Source organism: Triticum urartu, chromosome 2 (assembly GCF_003073215.2).
Source record: "Triticum urartu cultivar G1812 chromosome 2, Tu2.1, whole genome shotgun sequence".
Classification (NCBI taxonomy): Eukaryota; Viridiplantae; Streptophyta; class Magnoliopsida; order Poales; family Poaceae; genus Triticum; species Triticum urartu.
Window position 1 is genome coordinate 99,759,799 of NC_053023.1, and position 15,453 is coordinate 99,775,251.

Below are 15,453 nucleotides of genomic sequence, written 5' to 3' on the forward strand. Positions count from 1 at the left end.
ACTTATCGTAGAAATGGATGAAAATGGATGCATCTAGAACAAAAATACGTCTAGATACATCTATCTCTTCGACAGTATTTTCGAACGGACGGACGAAGGGAGTATATATATATATATATATATATATATATATATATATATATATATATATATATATATATATATGCTAAGTCATTATCTAGCTGGTCAATAATGCCTGCAGGGAAAAGTTTTTGACGATCGATCGATAATGCAGACCGATCATGCATGGATCATGCATGCGCGCGGGCGTGACGTGGCTGCGCGCGAGTAGCCAGTAGTAGTAGAGTACTACAACGGCACAACTGTTCATGCACCCAACTGCATGCACGCAGAGCTGGATCGCAGGCTCCAGCTCTGCCAAAGAGAAGAGAAAAGTAGTGGTACTATTTCTACAGGAACCTTCCAAGAAGCTTCTTGCATGCACTCGCATCTTATCACCAGTGCATGCAGATATCCGTACGGAACCGAATCAGGCTACGTACGTGTCATCTGGTAATCAACCTCTTTTTGTTTATTTCTGCTCGCATCGCAGGGTCGTGTGTCATGGCCGGTGCACTTTTATACACGCTGAAGCTCCTTTCGGGACACAGACGACAGATAGGAACGTGAAAAAAGAGGCTGTCCGAACTCCGGGCCAAGCAAAGAAAAATGATCCACCTAGATGGGTCTGTTTTAGTTTTCTGTGGGTGGGACAGCTGGGTTTCCTACGTTGGCAATGACTGTATTAGATAGGCACCGTGTACAATTACAAAACACGTAGAGCATATACCAGTCGGTGTTAGAATGGCCTGCTTAATTTGATGGGCGCTGCTACGCGTCTTCCGGCGGATGTATTAGAAACATCTGCCGCATGGAACGCGGTTGGGTTAGCGCCCCAACAGCCGTCCGTTCTAATCATCGCATGCGCATGACCATCTTCTTACTTTCTGCAACAGGCGCTTAGTTTCGGAAACAAAATCCCCTTGTATGCATCAGCCAGTGCATCTTTTAAAAAGATCCGCCGCCTCGCGAGACGTTTAATTACGTGACGCGAGCCGTTCAATCCTCCTCTCTAATTTCCCGCAACGATGCTTTTGTTGCAAGATCTGGTCTTCTCTGATTTCCCGCGACAAGACCTTTGTTGCGAAATCTCATATTCTACAAATTTCTGCAACAAGACCCATGTTGTAAAACATCTTTTTCTTTAATTTTCTGCAACAAGACTCTTACAAAAATTGCAACAACATCTCCCATCGTGTCTACTTTTCTGCAACATCATTCACGAGTCTAATTTTCTGCAACAAGATCATTGTTGAAAAAATTGCAACAACATCTTTCGTTGCGTCTAATTTTCTACAACAAGACCCTTGTTGCAAAAAATACAACAGGATCTCTCCTGCAGCGTCTAATTTTCTGCAACATGACCCTTGTTGCAAAAATTGCAACAATCTGTTGTTGCGTCTGAGCTCGAGGAGGCGAGAGCCAAGGACACCGACGCTCCTCCAGGACGGTGGCGACATTGAACGACGAGCAACGGCAGATGCAGCTCCAGCCATAACAAATGCTACAGGGCGGCGTTGATGATGGTCGGGGATGGCTCGTTGACGCAGATCCAGCAAACCAGCTGTCTCCCTCCTAATCTCGATGTCGTCGTCATCTCAATGGATATGCCACCCCCTACGGATCTAGCCGCCCCGTGGAGAACCACCATGAACGCCTACAGAATCGCCTGAAATGCGGGGGAAAGGGATGGGGGATCTCAGATCCATACCTGCTGGAGTCGACGTCGGCCACTGACGAGCCCGTCGCCGTCGCCACCATGCTGGATATGCCTGGTCGCCCAACGCCCTACGCCGCTGGCCCGCTGCCCTCCCAAATCCAAAACCGTCGCCCTCCTAAAGACATGAGACGACGGAGCTCCCAGTTGCAGAAATGCTGTCCTGAAACAAGGGCTCTGTTTCAGAAAAACAAATGCGCGTTGACGCGGAAGCAGGGACGCCCTCATCCGTCCGATCAATCGACAATCCAACGGACGTGGAGCCGGCGGACGCGGCGCGCGTGATCGGTCAGGTGAAGGTAAGCTTTTCCCTAATTTGATTGAGCACTTCTCTGCAAAAGTAAAATAAAAATGATCGAGCACTTTTTATACATGTGCAGTACGTACTAGTAGTATACAAAATAATTGGCGATGGCACTAGTAAATGCAGTCGTGGGTGTGCATGTCATATCTGTAACGATGGAGGCTGTATCACTGTACAAGTGTATACATACATATGATATAGCCATGGGTACGAATTATTAATGCGTGTTGGTCCTGTTTGATGCTGTCGTCTGTCTGATCCACTCTGGTGGCCAGACGTACCAGCTAGATGGCCACAGAAGATCCGGGCGCGTCGTCCTTGCAGTTGCAGCGCCGACGAGCGATACACTATCACCGGGGTCTGCATGGCAGAGGATTTGATGAAGCCGCATCATCCTCCACGTCGCACGCGCATTCCTTTATTTTCTGGGCCAGCTAAAGGGTAGACGACGTATACTGGCAGTAGTATGAATATTGAAGACTCTCGTGGAAAAAACTAATCATTTTTCAAGACAAGAAAACCAGCTATTGCCATGTGAAAATCCCGGATGAAAAGTGTAAGCTCAGCCTGACGATCAAACATCGTCTTTTATGATTCCATAAAGCTTTGCTTTGCACTACGAGAGTGTGATGATTAGCAGCTTTTTTCAGTTCAAATCATTCCAGGTAGTACATGTGTGGTGTGGATGCAAGGTCAGAAACTTGACGCTTGCGGTGGTCAAAACCCAAAAGGCCATGCGTCGATGGGCAAGCTGCGACCTCGTTGCAAACCAGAGATGATGAACTTAATTCATGATGAGTTTAAGCCGGTGGGGCACATGCACGCACAAGCCAAACAGCTGGTGCTGGATCCAACCCCAAGGAAATGTGGAACAAGTCAAAGCCCTAGTCCCAAAGAAAGAGGACGCCGTACTACCCACCGTGGTACTTGCATGTACTCCCTTCGGTCCTTTTTACTCTGCATATTACTCTCTCCGTTTCATAATGTAGTGCTTCCTCTATCTCCGTGCTTCAACTTTGACCGTAAATTTAACTATCAAGACTGATTGCGGCGGTAGCAAAAATTATATCAGTGAATTCGTATTCGAAGAAAGTTTCAATTATATAATTTTTTCTCCCGCCGCAGTTGGTCTCGTTGGTTAAATTTATGGTCAAGGTTGAATCTCAGGAAGCGCAGGTGCACTATATTTTGGAATGAAGGGAGTAGAATTCTATAAAGTCAAACTTCACAAAGTTTGACCGTATTTATATGAAAAAATATCAACATCTGTCATGCTACAGTTATACAATATGAAACTTTAGGTCATGACACATCTATTGGTATTGATTTCACATTGTGAATATTGATACTTTTTTCTATAAAGTTGGTCAAACTTTATGAGGCTTGACTTCAGTCAAATCTTATATACGAATTAAAAAGGACCGGAGGGAGTACGACCGACCAGCGACGTACTAGTACTGTACGTGCGTGGTGGGGCTAAATTTCGTGTTTTGACTCATTTCTGAAACCTATTCAAGATTTGACCCTAGTTTAATTTTTTTTCGAGATCTGACCCTTTTGCTACCGCCAGGGACCATGGCGGTAGGGTATAACAGCCTACCGCCAAGGTCCATGGTGGTAGGGTTGCATGTCCTACCGCCAAAAACCTCCTAAGTATTGAACACAGTGCGTGCTCGTGCCTACCGCCAAGCACCTTTGGCGTTAGTGTTATGCAGGCTACCGCCAGTCCGGTTGGCGGTAGCGATGTTTCCTACCGCCAAAATCCTTGGCGGTAGGCTGTTAGACCCTATCGCCATGGACTCTGGCGGTAGCAAAAGGGTCAGATTTCAAAAAAAAAAATTCAAACTAGGGACAAATCTCAAATAGGTATCAGAAAAGGGTCAAAACACGAAAATTTGCCACGTGGTGGAGGTGATGCAATCGTGCAGATGCTACCTCTGGCTACAGCTGGACATCTTGTTGGATCCGCACCCCGTAGAAAAAGTTCACCGGGATTTCGCGAATCTGATTTCCGGTAATTTAAGGGGCGAGGACATGTTTCCGGAATCTTGGGGAAACTAAGACTTTATTCAGGGAGTAACTAGTGCATAGGGCATTCCAAAACAAGTCTGTTTATGTGGGACATAGTTAATGATGAAAGATGTATTTGGAGTAAAAAATTTTTGCTTATGTGGCAAGTAGTTAATGAGAGGTAGTAAATATGTTATTGTAATATAACGCAACCCAAAGCAAAATGAGTTTATACTGTAATAAATGCTATCATATATGATACTACTTGTATATTACTTTACACTAGTCTAAGTTACTCCCCACAATGACTAGTGTCATATACATGACACTAGCCTAAATTACTCCCCACTATGACTAGCCTAAAATAGAGGTATGAAGTCCAAGGTACTATCTCTGTCGTGGTTTATTAGTCCTCTTTGTAATTTGTGTTAAAATTTGACCAGAAATTTAATTGACAAAATGTTAGTGCATGCCAACAAGAATTATATCGTTGAATTCATATTTGAACATAGTTTTTGATGATATAACTTTTAGTGACATGTATGAATATTTTATTAATTAAATTTATGGTTAAAATTTGGCACATTTTACAATAAAGATCAATAAACCAAGATGGAGGTATATTTGAAAGAGAGCCGAGCTCACATGACACTCATGGTGAACTGAAAGAAATATGGATTTTGTAGACAGCAGATATGTTTGTGCTCTTTTTTGAACACGACACAATCGCATATGCCCACCCCTATGAAGCACGCACGCACAAACTAACCCTATGAGCACCTCCGAGATACTGAGCCGATATCACATCTTGCGATTGACGAAGTCATCACAGGCGTCTCATAGTCGACGGAAACAACTCCTCCACTAAACAAAGTTCATCGGAAAGTTTAAAATAAATCCAGAAAATGCAAGCACCAATGTGAAGTTTAGGACTTCGAACCATGATGGGCTGGTTCCACCACAAAGAACCTAACCGCTAATCATATGAGTTACGCTCGGTTTGCGCATGTTGTGCCTTCTAACTGTGTACAAAGTTTCATGCAGAACCCCCGTAAAAACAAGTTTCATGGAGAAAAGGCATGTATTTTGGTCTGGGCAAAAAGGAAAACATAATCAATATTCCGAAAGGAAGCTTCCTAAAGCACCAATCTAACATTCTTAAGAAGTTGCTCCCCACTTTTATCTATTCTCTCAACATGCACAATGTCCACATCAGCTTCATGCCATGTCAGCATTCACCTTGCCACAACAGCAGTGGAAAAAAGATCAAATTAGCATTTGGCATTAATTCAAGCATGCATGCAAAACCAGCGGTGGAAAAAGAGCAACGCATGCAGTAGTTGTTGCGTGAGATTCTCTTCTGCATACACAGGACGTGGGAGATTAACCATTTCATTATGGCAGCACTAATATCATTTTTAACAAATCCTGTGATTAAACTCTGGCAATTGAATGCAGCGGGCATCTTTCGTCTTCCATAACTGATGAGAATCCCATCGTTCCATCTCTCCTCATTACTCTTCCTGCCTTCCATATGTATCCCCACAAAACGATGACACCATCAGGCACCACCGAACAGTGCCATGCAACCCAGCGCTCCTCACACCTCCCATCGCTGGTTGCTTCAGGATAGGACGTCGCCCTCCACAGGTCCAGGTGCTCCGGCCAGATCCGCCGCCGAGAGTTGTAGCACACGCATGGGACCTCGGCCATCACAACCTCCTCAAGACCAACCTCCATAGCCACCCTGCTATCCAGATGCAACTTCCCCTGCCCTTTCCCCTGCCCTTCCAAATTGTGGAGTGACATCGCGCGCCTTTGATCCAAAATCGTATCATTATCGTCAGGTTCCCATCTTCGAGGTTCCTGTCTTCCCGTCTCCTAATCTTGCCCTTCTCTCTTCTCTCCCTCCCACTCAATTCCACATAAATTTCTTCAACGGTAAGAGTGCACGTCTCGCAACAGTTTTTGTTGCTCGTTTTCAGACGATTCCTTCACCAAATTATTTTTTACTCTCTCTGACTCATCATATTATACTAATTAACCAGGGTCTTGGTTCAGTTTCCAGATCAGGGACGATTGATCCTAGAATTTCTAGACCATGAACAGCCGCACGTCCCTCTATTACTTCGATCGGAGAGTTATGGCCATGGTTGGAACTTGGAATCAACGCGTCCCAGCCACGATGCCATCTCCGCCGATCTGAGTGGATTCCATTGGCACCGGGCGGTGTGTTTCTATGCGAGGGGTTGAAGACGAACGCAGGTTTGGGGGTGTGGTCTTGTCGTTGGTTTGAAAAACGGGCCGACATGTCTATCATCTCTTTCGATGGTACTGGCCGGTGACAGAGGCTATGGATTCTGCCTATCATAAACAGTAGCGATCTAGGCCCAGATGCGTTTCAAATAATTTCAGTCTACCGCGCTTGCTATTCACCTAGTCTGCAAATCCAAACAGTGGTGCAAAGACCCGCACATATCTCAAGGAGCTGGGTACTGCCTGGGTGGTCATGATAACAGGGTGTCTAGGCACCCGGGACCTAAAAATACACTCTCTTTACCTTTTATTTGCGGGGCAAGTACCGGACCATCTTGGGTGCATTGCCATGCTAATTAAAACCCCTAATCTATCTAATGTTTGTTTGAACAGATGTTTTAATCTATATCAGCAAGGTCTTTGATGAAAATGCTGTCAGGTTGTGATTGAAAATAAATATAGGTAATCTTTATGCTCCACTACCAACCGAATATGTATTTGATACTTTGATGCAGTCATCGATAACAAATTCATTAGTTCATATAGCATGTCATTATTTGCTATGTTGGAAAAAAAGGTATCCTAAATGGAATTCAGTAAGTTTATGATCCATATTTATCTTAAGAATTCCTAGGTATTTCTGGTAATAATAATATCTGGTGTCTCTTCTTCATAGGTATGATTTATTGATATCATCATAATCCATGTCACTATATATTGAACAAATTCTGTGACAGTTCATTATTCATATAATAGGTGATTTTGTAGGGAAAAGCTTTGTTTTATACTACTATGTGCAGATTGTTTTCATAAGTTTGATGCATACATCTGAGAAGTGTGTGATTTCAAAAGCATTTCCCTAGCGCTGAATATATTGATGCACTACCAAGTGTCTTATGCCCAGTCTTATTTCTACAAATATCTTCTTCACAATAACATTACCAGGTCATATTCTTCTTATGTTCATGTACTAAGTCGCCTCTCTTTGTGTTGTAAATGTGCTTGCATGGCCAAGGAGTACTGGTCCAGAAAGTGCATTCATCCATAAGCCATACCATACAACTAATTATTGTTGGAACTTTGTGATGGTACTTTGAAGAATGAATGCCTTACTACAATTGTTTCATTGGTTGACCAACTTTCTGTAATTTGCGAGGCTGAAACAATATGGATGTATCATTTTGAAATTGTGGTTTGCGTGAGCTCACAAGCATCCCACTTGAGCAGTAAAATTCTTTTCATTCTCGTTTGTCCTTTAGGAATACGCCTTATAAAGTTTTAGAACTTGCTATTCTAATTTTCCGTGGCAACGCGCGGGGTGTTATCTAGTTTTATTAACTTTTGTTTCCCCGGACCACTAGGAAACATGCTGTTTCTTGACGAAAAAACCAGATGAAGTTAGAAGACATGAATTTGTTTCTTTCTTTTTTTATTTTTTTTATTGTTGACATGGGAGTATGTGAGCCGGAAGCCAAAACACCTGCCCAAGATTGAGTGAATATTTGGATCGGTCACATGGAAAATAATGATCCTAACATGGTTTACGAATTATGATCCATTGTAAAAAATAAAAGCAAATTTCACCTTCTAAATTTTGGAAAATGTAAAAAAAAAACATGCAGAGAATAGCTACACCTATGTCCATGTAAATTTTGGGTAAAATAAAATTGTTAGCGAGCCATGCGAATTTGACATAGAAATTTTTGCATATTAAACTAAGTAGAATGAACAGTTAGCCTATTAGCCTATCAGTTGCAGACTACCTCATGTTAAGATTTTTGCACAACTCACTTAAACGGTTATATGTTCTAACTAAAATCTACATTGACATATCTAACATCATATTTGTTCTTCATAATCTTTCGTAACTTGCAGATATTATTATTTTTTCTTCTAAACTTGAAAAAAAAGCACATCATCATAGAGCGAATTTGCAAACCTGATATTTACAACATGTTCAATAGATTATGTGTACTTCCTGATGTAAAGCCCAGAAGATCGATGAAAATATTCCTTACCGAACTCGTGTTTGCTTAATTTCAAAAGCGGGGAATATTCAAGCGATGATTTTAGAAAGATGATCATATGTGCAACTCCATGCATCGTCTTCAACTCATTTTTATTCTTTTATAACTCTTGCTTTCTACTTCTTCGTGGTACCCAAACAAAACCTATATTTTTTTGTTTGTTTAGGAGCCTAAATGTTAGTACCCGCCATCCCATAATATATCTCTGAAAATTAGTCTGGTGTAGATGACACCTTTCCCATTGTTTTTTTCTTGTTGTATTTGGATCATCCTATATAGCTCTGCATCCCCAATCCATATACATTGGGTTGAGGCTCAATTAAGATGAGTATAAAATTAAAAAAAATTAAAATGAATATGCACTATCATCTTGTTGCAGCCATGTTTGTTTGGGTTGTGGTTTCTTCAGGAGCATAACCTACGCGACCTGCTCCTTATCTCAGTCTGTGGTTGTTGAACTCTGATGTGGCAAAACGACCACAAAATCTAGTCGAACTTTGTTAGCCAAAGGTGAAAAATAGGTAAAACCTGATTTCAAAAGCTAAATTCTCATAATCCACCTCGACGCTAAACACAGAGACATTCGAAAATTTCCAGCATTTTTTGTTTGTTTAGGAGCCTAAATGTTAGTACCCCGTTATCCCATAATATAAGAGCGTTTTGACATTAGTGTAGTGTCAAAAACACTCTTATATTACGGAACGGAGGGAGTATTTTATTTTTGATTTGGCCAGTGAAAGCAGAACTAGACAAATTTCTACTTTCTGGAGCTAGCTTATGAACATGAATCGATCTAATATATCTCTATGACCAACTAGTTTAATTCAATGCATACAATTATTTGCACAGATCGATCGATCTAGATCAGGCAATCACCAGCTACCATCTCTCTACAGGACAGCTTGGAAAGGCAGCTTCAGCATTCATGTCCAACCCACTGTTCCAAGATCTTGATGCTGATCTATGCTATGCATCAACCCAAAGAACTAGAACTGGTATATATCTATGTGCCATTAGGTTAAAAGTACACCTCTAACCCGTCTGACTTAATAATACACAAAAGAATACAAAAAAATCCCAGATGAGTAAGCATGCAGGCTGGAGGGGAAGATGTGGATTGGGTTGAGCGATTGGCCTGCCCTCTCCACGAACTGTTTTACCGGATATAATTAGTCACCACCACAACTAATAACAACTGAAAGTACTATTAAGCTACTGCATGTAGCATGATTTGGTATTGATAATAGCGTGTGTACGTGGGGATCAAGAGGCTCCAGCTTGGCCAACGACGAGTCCAGCTGTGTGCTGCATTAATCAACCCCCTTTTCTTCAAGTCGTAGACTAATCGCAGTGTGCAGTGCGCATTTGGGGGCTGTGATATCCTACTGACATGTGCAGCTTAAGACTAGCCACAATGGAAGTAACTTCAGCAGTAACATCGAGTCCAACTCAGCAAATTTGCTTATGTGGCAATGAGTTAATGAAGAGAGAGGTAGTTGTAGTAACTTAGCTAGTTACTGTAGCATCACATGTTTCAATGTAATATGAGTCTATAACCTAATAAATGAATCTTTGCATGTTATCACACTTAAGTTACTACCCACTATGAAGTAGGGGTGAAAATGGAGTGGAAACTTTTCATTTTTCCGGAGGAAAAATGGAAATGGAGAGGAAATATGAAAACGGAAATGGAAATTTGCAAAACGGAAGTGGAAATGGAATTTTTTATGCGAAAATGAAAACAAAAGTGGAACGGTGTTTTCCGGTGGAACATGCATGAAAACGGAACTTTCCGTTTCCGTGAATGTGGAATTTCCATTTTTACTATAGACCTATGGATGTTTTGTAGCCCAACCGCCAAAGAGAACACAATGACACAATTAGTAGAATGGATCCGAGGACCAACTTCTATTACCACACATGTACTCAGCTTGACCCTATACGCAATTGTCTAGTACTTACAATACTACGCTAAGTTGCTAAAATAATGCTACTATTTTATAGCCATGTTATCAACTCATTAAATTTGTTTGTTTTTGTGTGTATTTCTCTATGTTTCAAGGGGTTTTTAAGTTCCGATCAACGCCCACTTCTGTTTTCGTATCCGCTTTGCATTCGCTCTGTGTCCGTTTCCGGTAGTATCGGTTTCCGTATTCCATTCCGGGGTTTCTATATTCGTTTCTGCTTCTGCAAAAAAATATGAAAACAAATATGGTAGCACTCAGTTCCGTCCGTTTCCGCTTCATTTTCATCCCTACTATGAAGGTAGTAATATAGTCTAGAAATATGTGTATGTTACTAGTGTATATTATTATCCATTGTGGCTAGTCTAATATGCTTCCAAGATATTTTTCCTCAGGAGACGACTCGCATAGAGAATACGTTTCCTGTGAGATTCGTATGTGTTGTTCCGATCATCCTTGATTCGGTAACAGTTGTTTTTGTAGGCGGCTGCCGCATACAAAATCATGCGCGCTATATATCCTTCTCGACCGATCTCATACTTGTATACTTACTTGCACAGTACACGGCATCGAGAGTCTGCGTGTGGTTTACAAGGATGATGAGATGGCCAATCATTGGGCCTATCTGTGCTTAAATCTGAGATTATATCCGGTTGTATACTTAGCTATCGATCGACCGCTCGGACGTACACCGCGAGCATCATGTACTACAAGTTATGTGGCCGGTCTCGATCAACGACCGCATTCCATGAGGGATAGTACCTGTAGTCTGTAGAAGATTGAATTTGCCAAGACAAGGGCTCCTAATTAAGTCAAGCCAGAAGCCAGAAATTCTTATGAGGTAGGCGTATGACAGAGATTATTATTCTTATAATAAGCTAACTGAGCGAATTGACCGAAGCTCTAGTCCGACTCCGACATTTGTTTCACTCACTCCCAGCCCACCGATGTAGCTATCGATCCACCGCTCGGTTTCACGGACAAATTAAACGGATCAGCCTGTCTCACTCTCACACCGCAAGCATCACCTCTTCTTCTTTCACCCCCCAGGCGCCCGCGCAGCCCCCAAGGGGGGGGCTCGGGCGAACCCTAGCCGCCGCCGCCCCCACCCCACCCCGACCCACCCTCCCCCGCCGCCGCCAGAGGAAGCCGGCGAGCAAAGCTCGTCCGGCGGTCGGCGGTGGCGGGCTCGCCCTTCTTCCTGGGGGCGGACTCGGGCTACGTGCGATGGTGACCTTGGGTGTCTGGCGTGGCGGCGGAGATAGGACGCTGGAGCGGCGGCTCTAGGGCTTGTTGGCGGGGCTGCGCCTCCATGGCTGTCGGGGCAGCGTGGTGGTCAGCCATGGCGCGCGGTGGCGGCGGATCTGGGCGCCCCCTGCCCAAATTCGTCCTACTGTGGGTGGTGGCGGCCCGTGGTGTCGCCGGCGCTTGCCTGCGCGTCCGGGGTGGTTCTCCACTCCGGCATGTGGAGGAGGTCGTCGGCGCGGCGGGTGCGTCGGATCTGGGTGTGGCCAGATCTGTGGCCGGCGTTGTCGAGGTCAGCTTGTTCGGCTGCCGGTGTGCGCGGGCGGTGGGTTCTAGCGCCAGATCTAGCCACAGTCATCCGGCCCTGATCAATGAGCTTCTCTCCTGCGGGTTCCTGACGGTGCCGGCGTGGTTGCCGGGACCCTGGCCGCGGGTGAAGCTGGTGGAGGAGATCCAGATTGGGGGAAACCCCTTGGTCGGCCCTGGTCGGCCGCGCCGACGACGACGCTCAAGGGCGCCGCTTTTCTTCTTGGAGACGTCGGTCTATGTCTGCTTCTGCATTTCCCCCCTCTCCGCCTCTCGGGTGAAAACCCTAACTCCGGTGGGCGGCGGCAGCGTCCTTGACGTCGTGACCTTCCTGAAGGCGTCGCCTTGAGGGCTGAGGGGTGGTGGGCACTGTGTGGGTCCTTGACGGTTGCTGGTGATGGTCACTGCTTCGGGGGAAACCCTAGGATCTGGTTCTCCAGATCGGACGATGGCGGTATTGCGGTGCTGTTTCTCTTAGGGGAGCATCGTTTGTGGAGCAGCGCTAGAAGACACAGGCAAGAGGTGGAGCGGCTCCGTCTTGCATGGAGCTTCGGTGGAGTTGTCAAGTCATGCCTGGCCGATAGGTGCTACGCTGAGTCATGCCTGCTTGGCAGGTGCTACGCACGATAGCTCTTCTAGAGTCTTCGCGTCTGGACGGACGAGCGCAGGGCGGTGGCGCCGTTGGGCGCCATGGTGGCGTCGATGGATGTCCGGACTGGCAAGGAGGATACTGATTTATCTTCTGAAGATGGGCCAGTGATCCGATGAAGATGACAGCTTCTAAAACGTGTGCAGGTGGTGTGCGCTTTAGGTCTGCTGCACCGGCTGTTAGCCCCGATATGTTATGTGGATGGATTGACGGCGACACTGGTTGTAGCTACGGGGAGTGAGAGCACTCCTCATTATTGATTTTGTAGGTGTGAGTGGTGGCTTCGGGCGATTTGAGTATGTCTCTTGTCAGACCTTTATGAAATAATTAATAAAGATGACTGCATGCATCGATTAATGCAGAGGCCAGGGGCTGAACATCCATTTCTAAAAAAGAAAACATGTACACTAAGTAATGTGACCGGCCACGATCAACAACCGCATTCGATGACCGAAGGTGCCGGTAGATAATTAAAATCTGCCAAGACTGGGGCTCCTAATTAAACCAGAGGCCAGAATTTCTTATGAGGTAAGGGAATGACAAGGACCCAGCGCTCATCTCATTATCCTTTCCAGCAGAATTTATCCTTTGGCATCTCATCAGGGATGGGAGGATGTTAATGGGCTAACTAAGCGAATTGACCGAATCTCTCGTCCGACCCCGACATTTGTTTCAGTGGAGATCCCGAACGAGGTCAACACGCGTCTGCTTGGTTCACCCCGACATTTTTGTTTGCATGGAAAATGTTTACTGCCTACCTCGTCATGACACATGATCCACCGTCTAAACGAGGGCTAACTAAAATGTAGGGAGATGGCAGCTCAGCCCGCGTGAAATTCACCTGCCTCGGCTCATCAGGCACGGCCGTCCATGGGCAAGCTACAAAATTAAACTAGCTATCGATGCGTCGCTAGCTCATCTTAGCACATGCTCATGCATGCACTCGTACATGGGAGGAGCCATGCATGACACGGAAATTCAACGAACGTCGTTGTCTTCCTCACGGCCGGTGCCAAAGAAAGGCAAGCAATGATTGAGCTGATGAGAGGGGCCGTGCGGGCGTGCGGCGATGGATCCATCAGTCGAAATTAATGGTAATGGGTGATCGATCTGGCTGTGGCTGACCCCATAAGCAAACAAAGCTAAGGTAAGCTAAGCTACGTGCATGATTGCATGCATCCATCGTGGTTCATACGTTCATGTTTGCGTAAATGCATCCATCGTTGGTTCATATGTTCATGATTGCATGCATGCATCGAACCAGCAACACCATCCTGCATGCATGCTAGCTGCCTATACGAAGTCCGTGCCCGTGTCGTGTCAGATCAGATTGATCAATTCAAGTTTCAACTGATCAACTCAACCACATGTGTAGCGAGCTGCAGGCCAGTGTACATGCGTAATCATTTACTACCAGTTTAGCTGGACGTCCTCAATTTTTCCGTCGATCTATATATGTGTTTTTTCCATTGTTTTTAGAAAATGGAATTAACGACCGGCAAGATCAGCTGAAACGCTGACTAATCAAAATAATTAGCATAGGCGTGCACTCATTTTGCATCCATCTATATGATACTCCAGCAGGCACACTGGCGTACGTACGTGTGTCGCCCACGGCCCAACCATGGAACAATGTTGCTGGCCGGTATGATGCTACGCAACCGCTACGACCCCACAACCAGAAACACACACTTCATGCAGCTATTAGCTTAGCTAGCCACGCAGCTATCATGTGCCTTAATCCTGCTGATCACAACTAATCTGTTCTGACCGATCGGTACTAATGACCTAAGCAAGTACGCATATTAATATACAAATATATGTTAAGCTATTATCAAGCTGGTCAATAATGCATGCAGGGAACAAGTTTTTGACGATCGATCAACCGATAATGCAGATCGATTATGGATCAGGCATTCTGGCATTCTGGCATGCGCGCAAGGATTTTTTGTCAAAGAGACCCTCTCCCTATTGGAATTGGCAAAAGAGACCCCCTGCGGACGAATTTGACAAAAGAGATCCCCTCACAAGTGGCGGCAGGCGCGACAGGCAACACGTGTCACCTGCCGCCACGCCATGAGGCGGCGGGCCCCGCCGCCACCGTAGGAGGCGGCCGCGCGGGGCACAACGGCTTCTGCACAGTGCAGCGTGCCGCGACGGAACGGGCCGGGCCAGGTGGGCCCGGCCGCCACCGGGTGAGGCGGCCGCCGCTGCCGCTGTCGCTCCCCGGCCGACACGGCCTGCTGCGCGCGGGCCCAGCAGGTGGGCCACGCCGCCACCAGCTGAGGCGGCATGTGTTGTGTTGCTGCACGCGCTACAGTGCGCAAACGGCGCTGATTCCGAGGCGCGACTGCGACACTGACGGCGGTGACTCCGACGCGCGGGAATATGGACGCTTTTGGTTCTTTCGCCCGGGAATCAGTCCTGCCTTTGCTTCTTTTGCCTCAGCGAATGCGATGGCACTAGGAATCCGATGCTGCGGGAAGCTGTTGTGCCGACACTACAGGGATCCTAAATATCCCCGCTTAATTTTCTCGCCATCATTTATCGTCTGAGCTTATAAAAGGAGACATCGAGGCTCTCGTCCAGCCATCCTCGAAATCGGCACTGCGCAAAGTGTGTAACACATATTTTCAGTCGGTATGAGTTTGCCTTGCTCGGATCAAAGCATTAGGCCGAGGAAAATGAAGAATGCATGTTTGCCTCCGGGGGTGGCAGTCCTGCAGTGTTGGTGTGGCGATCTTTGCAAGGTGAAGGAGGTTACGGATTTTTCAGATTGGTTGGGCATGAAGTTTTTCATGCGCGCCAATTACGAGGAAGATCCACCCATAGCTATTTCAGAGTACGACAAGCCTCCGGTATGCTTTAACCATCACAAATAGATATTGTTGGTATTTTGATAGATTCTTTAATAA